This window comes from Hakea prostrata, chromosome 3 (genome assembly GCF_041222555.1).
Source record: "Hakea prostrata isolate BN-2017 chromosome 3, UWA_Hpros_2, whole genome shotgun sequence".
Lineage (NCBI taxonomy): Eukaryota > Viridiplantae > Streptophyta > Magnoliopsida > Proteales > Proteaceae > Hakea > Hakea prostrata.
Window position 1 is genome coordinate 54526736 of NC_142602.1, and position 7630 is coordinate 54534365.

A 7630-nucleotide genomic window follows, 5' to 3' on the forward strand; every position below is an offset into this window, starting at 1 on the left:
CAGCATGTTATATATTGATTAATTTCGGTTCTTGATTGATCTTTCATGAACGGTTGTTATGATTTAGTTAACTGTAAAGTTAATGGAGTCTAGATGTTTGCTGAATTGTGTGAGTTAGCTTAATCTGTAATTAGATTGTGTTAGTTAGTAGGTTGAGTAGGAATACCCAATTAACTCACATTGCCATGATTGGGATTGGGTTTAAATTGCATTCATGTTTCAATTCTTCATAAGAATATGCAGATGTTGAATTAGGATGCTAAGCATATGTGTATAGGAAAATAACTTTATGCCATTTCATTCCAGGTTCTTGATATATTTTGGGCTGTAGTATTACTTTAGTATTTGCATTATAAAATTTAGGGGAAGGGAAACTTGATTCCCAACACTCTTTTCACTCACTAAGTTCCTTCTATTGCTCATTCTCCATTTCGGTTCTTTAGTTTAATTACCTGTCATTTGGTTATTTAGTTAGTCAATCACAAATCAATCTTGTTAATCTTGTTTAATTCAGTTTTACTTTTACATTGAAAGTTAAGGATAGAATTCTCCATGGGATTGATACTCTACTTATCATTTATTACTTGATTGCGACACGTGCACTTGCGTAACATCTTGGTACACAAGCAACAAGTTTTTGGCGCTGTTGCTGGGGAATTTTGTCATTAATAATTAGTGTAGAAGTAAGTTTTTGTTTTATCTACTGAAATTTTTTTACTTTGATATTAATTTTCTTTTATTCCTAGGTGCTTTTACCCTTGTATGAACACGCTGCTTGATCAAGAGTTGGTACCCTTTGACTTCAAAATAGAAAGGACATTTCGGACTAGAAGAAGGGAGCAGTGAGGCTTAGCAGTAGTTCCAACAATGGCTGAAGTAGTGAGAAATGGGTTGAATAATATTGAGAATAATATGGCAGCTGAGGGTGATGATAGAGATAGCCATTAGAGCATATGCTGTCCCCATGTTACATGAGCTGAATCCAAGCATAGTACGGCCAGATATTCAAGCACTACATTTTGAACTTAAGCCGGTGATGTTCCAAATGTTTCAAACTGTGGGACAATTCAGTGGTATGCCAACAGAAGATCCTCATCTCCATCTTAGACTCTTCATGGAAATAAATGATTCTTTCAAGATACCTGGAGCAACTGAAGAAGCTTTGAGATTGAAGCTATTCCCTTATTCATTGCGGGATAGAGCAAGAGCATGGTTGAACTCCTTACCTCCACAATTAGTAGCCACATGGAATGATTCAGTAGAGAAGTTCTTGATGAAGTACTTCCCTCCAACAAAGAGTGCCAAGCTCAGAAATGATATCACTGGTTTTCAACAACTGGATAGTGAATCTTTGTATGAGGCATGGGAAGGATTTAAGGAGCTCTTGCGTAAATGTCCTCACCATGGCATTCTTTATTGGATTCAAATGGAGACTTTCTACAATGGTTTAAGTGGACAAACTCGATCCATAGTGGATGCATCAGCAAATGGGGCTATATTGGCAAAGTCGTACAATGAAGCTTATGATATTTTGGAGAGGATGGCCTACAACAACTACCAATGGCCAGTTGAAAGAGGTGCTGCAAATAAGAGAGTGGCAAGGATTTATGAGTTGGATGCAATGACAGCTTTAACTGCACAAGTGTCATCCCTAACTAGTGTGTTAAAATCTGTAAACCTGGCTGCAGCTGTACAAACTCAACAAAATACAACAGTCTTGTGTACATATTGCGGTGGGGAACATGTCTTTGATAGTTGTCCATCTAACCTAGAATCAACCTACTATGTTGGTAATTTCAGCAAAGCTAATAACTCATATTCCAACACTTATAATCCTGGTTGGAGGCAGCACCCTTGTCACATCCACCCAGCAGGTGCCCCATTTGGAATACTCGGGAATGTGATCCACAGTCCAAGGATCAAGATTCATAGGTCCATGCCTCCCACATACACAATGACATAATCATGAACAAAGATAATCAAAGTAAAAACATTTAATACTAAGTATCATGAATAAGATAAGATTAAATAAATCAGAGTGCGGAAGACAATAACAGTAAAGTGTGAACATAATCATAAAGGTGAGAGAAGGTATGATAACCACTCTCTCAGAGCAGCGGAAAAGAAGTGTGATTAAGTTAATTACATGTCCAGGTATTAAAGATAACCCAAAAACAAGTTAATTAATTACAGGTCCAAGTACTCCAAAAATACACCAGGGGAATGGGGCACTAAGCTAGGGTTTCCTCTACTCTAATAACAGTCTCCTCAATGGTACGGATGAAGTAAACCCAGCTTTGCCGCTCCCTCACAACCGTGGGGCTAACCCTGGTGCGGATAGTAATCCTCCTCGGCACCAACACTCGGATCTTCACAGATGCCACTACCCGAAGGGTAGTATGCGGAATCATAGTCCGTCTCGAAGGGGGTGCCATCGTAGTCTTCGGTACCTGTAGGATAATCTAAAAACATTTGTACAAAAGGAATGAGTTCGAAGAACTCAGCAAGGTAGTTATTCCATATTGAGAAATCATACACATACAGAACATACATAATGCAATGTGATATGGAACATATGATGCAGTATGATTCTAACTCTATGAATGCTAGTCTCTAGGGTAGACATGCTTTAAGTCATAGCACCATACTTCTTTGGGTGGTCAGTCACTCCCCCTCAATCATACAAGATATCTTGGGTCTGCCAGGGGAGTTCGATAAAGTCATCTCAAAAACCATGGTAAGGGAATAGGTCACCACTCTCTCACATCACCATTTGGTATAAGTACTAGCGCATGTCACAATGAGTTTTTGATGAGGTGCCCTTCACATTAGCCAAGGAGGTGCCTTGGGAAGCTCTCCCCACGATTTCAAGTGAGAAAATGATTGCACAAGGCTCAAGGCTCGAGGTCATAATAAATAGAATATGAATATTCCATGGAATCTTTAACTTGGCAGACTGGGAAACTTTGGTCTATGGTTTTGGTCGATGGCATCGACCAAAAGGATCGACCAAAATGTTTCTCAGCAGAAAAACAAGTTTAGTTCAGCAACTTCAAGTAGGGATTTGAAAGGCTATACAAGGTCAATTTGAGTGAGGTTTTCCTCCACAATTCAATCAAGAAGTCTAGTCTCGGGGAATACCTTCGGATTGTGCATAGGAGGTCATTAGTTATATAAACGAGATTAATCTTCTCCGATGCGCAGACTTTCCTTAAACACTGATAATGCATTTAAGCAAGGGGTATCATCATCAATGTCCATAGGCTCAGTCTCCGAATCATGATCATCAATCAGAATGGTCCATAGGTCTCTTCTACCACCGCTTCGGGTCTTCGGACCTGAATACAACAGTGGATCCGGGTTAGGGTCATGGTTAGAATAGGGCTGGATATTACAACCCTAACTTCTTTTGGAATGCTCAAGGACAACATGTAGGCCCATGTTCTATTCCAACTCGACCTCATTTGCTTCCAAGTACTCAACAACAAGTGATGACTCAGCCTATGGAACCTTCTTCATCAATAGAGCTTCTATTGAAGGAGTATATGGCAAAGAATGATGCAATTATTCAGAGTCAAGCATCTTCATTGAGGAATCTGGAAAATCAAGTAAGATAGTTGGCTAATGCTTTAAATAATCGATCTCAAGGATCATTGCCAAGTGATACAGAAAATCCTAGGCGTGAAGGCAAAGAGCATTGCAAGGTTATTTCATTAAGGAGTGGGAAACCTTTAGAGCCACCTCATTTTAAAGTCCAGCCAACAGAAAGAGCCTATTTCTATTCAAGAAAAAGGGGAGAAGGAAGATACGGTTACTATTCAAAAGGAACACACTAATTCTGAAAAACAGAGTGCTGAACAGAGTGCTAACACAGCAATGCAACAAAGTTTTCCAGTGAAATTGAGTTATAAACCACCTCCTTTTCCTCAAAGATTTCATAAGTAGCAGCAAGACCATCAATTCAAGAAATTCTTGGATGTTCTGAAGCAGCTTCACATCAATATACCATTGGTAGAAGCACTTGAACAAATGCCAAATTATGTGAAATTCATGAAAGACATCATTTCAAAGAAAAAGGGATTTGGAGAGTTTGAGACAGTGGCCATGACACAGGAGAGTAGTGCCTTCTTGCTGAACAAGCTTCCTCCAAAATTAAAAGATCCTGGAAGTTTCACCATTCCTTGTGCTATTGGAGATAATTAAATTGGAAGAGCCCTTTGTGATCTTGGAGCAAGTATCAACCTTATGCTAAAGTCATTTTCAAGAAGCTTGGAGTTGGAGAAGCATGGCCAACAACAGTGACCTTACAATTAACTGATAGATCTCTTGCTTACCCAGAAGGAAAAATTGAAAATGTTTTGGTAAAAGTAGATAAATTTATCTTTCCTGCTAATTTCATTGTTTTGGACTTTGAAGCGGATAGAGATGTGCCTATAATTCTAGGAAGGCCATTCTTAGCAACTGGGAGAACGTTAATTGATGTAGAGAAAGGAGAATTGACAATGAGGGTTAATGAAGAACAAGTCACACTCAATGTTTTGAAGGCAATGAGATCTCCAGATACAATAGAAGAGTGCTTTGTTGTGGATGTCATTGAAGAGATGGTTTCAGAAGATTTGGAGAAAGAGTGTATTAAAAACCCATTAGAGCTTTCATTGGCAATCGAAATTGAACAAGTGGATGATGAAGTAAGTAAATCTATGGCTTGGTTAGATGCAAGACTATCTAAGGCATTTAGAGGGAGTGCATTCGAGCCTCTTGGGTTAGCTAAATGTGAAACTAAACCCCCTAAACCATCAATTGAAGAGCCACTTATGTTAGAGTTCACACCTCTTTCAAAACACTCTCAGTATGCCCATTTGGATGATGCCAAAACACTCCATGTTTTTGTTTCATCACTGCTAACAAAGGAGCAGGAAGATATGCCACTTGAAGTGCTGAAGAAGTGTATAAGAGCAATGGGATGGAGTATAGTAGAAATCAAAGGGATCAGTCCTTCAGTGTACAAGCTTAAAATTTGGTTGGAGAAATGTTGCACCAAGTATGTGAAGCAGCAAAGGAGATTGAGTCCAATTATGGAAGGTGCGCAAGAAGAATTCATTAAATGGCCTTGGGAACTAGAGCATGCAGTGAATCCAGCATTATTGGGGTGCACCATTGGAGCGTGACAAATTTTCAATCATCCTTCAAGCTGCCTAAAAAGGGAGGCAACCCAATTTAATTGCTTTTAGTTATGTTTTTGGTCATTAGTGAAGTAGTTGTTTAATAAAGATTAGCGGGTAGTTTCCAATTCTGTTAATCTTCACTTGATAATAAAATTGGAAGATAACTTGATGACATGTATTTTTGATATGTAGGGAGTGTGGGGAACACAAAGAGATTGAGTGGTTGTTTTGCCAAATTGGGCAATAAACCAAACTGTTGAACAGAGCACGTGCCAGTATCCAGGAGAATTTCACTATCTTTGTCATAGATTTGTTGCGACAAAGTTTTGTTCAATAGCTACGGGTCTTGCATTCTTTGCTACAAATAGCATTTTGTGTTCGTTGCTGTAGAAATGTTGCAGCAACACCTTAGCAGGGATAAAACCACTAACCCGCCTCAGTTTAACCTCAAACCCAACCAACCCATAATTCCCATACCTCTAAAACCATCTCAAACCATTGCTGACCCATACTGACCCATATTGACCCGAACCTATTTTAAACCACCCAACTTCTGAACCAACCCTTTTAAAACCAAAACCCACCAAAAAAAAAAAAAAAAAACCCAAATCTAAACGAGTCTTCTTCGTCTTTGCATTCTCTCATCTTCCTCTTCTATGCTCCACTAGGATGATGCCTCCGCCCGCACACCACCATTTGCTCTTGCCCACATTTTGCAGCATTATTCACCATTAGTGCCTACCCAACAAACCGCTAAATTTCTACCACAATCCCACTTTGATTTCCTTCTTTGTGGTTCATCCCTGCTGAAACGGTTTTCCAATCGATTTGTGAATTAGGGCTACTCAAGTTGCATTCCAGCACAGCTACAACACCCCACAACACCACCTCTCTGCAACCGCTAAGTGTTCTCACTCCACCCTTTCGTTTGTTCCCTATTTTGAATTTTTTGGTTGTTTGTTTTGTGTTTCTCTATTCCATTGTTTTATTTTGTTTTGTGTGTTTGTTTTCTGCAACTACCAGGTGTATTTGTTTGTTTCAATTTCTGTTCAGTGGGAGCCAACAACACTTGAGAACGATATTCACTGTTTAATCACTCCTTTCTGTTCATTTACCTATAATCACTGTTTCATTTGTTTTTGTTGGTTTGTTTTTGTTATTTTCAGCAATACTCTGTTTTTGTTGTGTTTTTGTTTTGTGGTGTTTGTCTGTTCTCTGCACCAGTTACGTGCGCAAATATGTAACTGGTTCAGGGAAGTCATGTTCTACTCCTTTGTTTTTCCATTATGTTATAACTGTGAGGACACTGCTCATTTTAAGTTTGGGGGTAAGCTTTGCCCTGTTCCAATCATTGCATGTGTCATCTTGTAAACAATAGTAATTAGACATATATACAAAAGCCCTACACCAATTTTAGTAAACCCTAAATTAGGGTTTCGATTAAAATTAGGGTTTGAAGTAACAGTGACCAAATACTCAAGATGATTGCAAACGATAGCATAAACAACATAGATTAACCAGAGACTAGTAGAAAGACCTTCGATCGAAGTAAACAAGGTCATACAAGAGGTAACCGATCAAGTCCAAAATCGAAACTAATGCTCTGATACCAAAACTGTTAAGAAATAGCACTTAATTGCAGTGGAAATATACACAAGAAAGAAATAACTATGCAAGACACCAAATATACTTAGTTCGGTCGAATGACCTACATCCAAGGATGAGCAGTGAACTCATCAAGCCATGCAACAATCCAATAGCAAAGCAAGGTTATAGCCCTAAGATCTTGAGGTAAGAACTCCATACATAGACCAAGAGAGAAAACAACAAGACTGAGGAATGACTACACCTGAAACCGTAGATAACCGAAGCTTATTCTCCCTTCTTGCGTAGAGCCAAGAACACCACAACACAATGCCTTCAACGCAACAATAGCAAATGCTATTCAACCACCATGAGAGCATCACCCAAGAAGAAGATGAAGAACTAGGGCACAACTGAAACACCACTAGCACTAGAGAGCAAGAACCAGAGAGAATGAAGCAGAGAGAGAGAGAGAGAGAGCGAATCGTATGAGAATGATACGATTACCCTAAACCCCCAAAATAAATATTAAACACATAATAGGATTGAAAAGACCAATCTACCCCTCTAACAAATACATAAGACATACTCAGTCCTAAGGAAAGGCAAATGACAAATATACCCCTGTTAACATATACAACAGTGGTCCTGTGAGGCTGTGATGGTTTCACTTCCCCTCCAGCTAAACCCTTTTGGTTTGCATGGATTGATGCTGCTAGCTGTATACCCATCTGAGAATTACAACAAACCCTAACCCACATCTATTTTCGGATCCTCACTAATTACTCTACTCACCTACCTCACCGTCTTTATATTTCAATGTCATCAAGGTCTTCACCCTCACCTGATTCCCCAAGTAAGTGGTTCTGATGATTACAGTA

The 7630-nt window shown here is 39.1% G+C and overlaps 1 non-coding gene across 1 annotated transcript; it reads right to left on the bottom strand.

The window, feature by feature from the left end:
• Nucleotides 1–1303: 1303 nt before the first annotated feature.
• LOC149022510 (small nucleolar RNA R71) lies at nt 1304–1410 on the bottom strand. Its single transcript, XR_016172574.1, has one exon. It is a non-coding gene; the product is annotated as a small nucleolar RNA R71 (small nucleolar RNA).
• Nucleotides 1411–7630: the final 6220 nt, after the last annotated feature.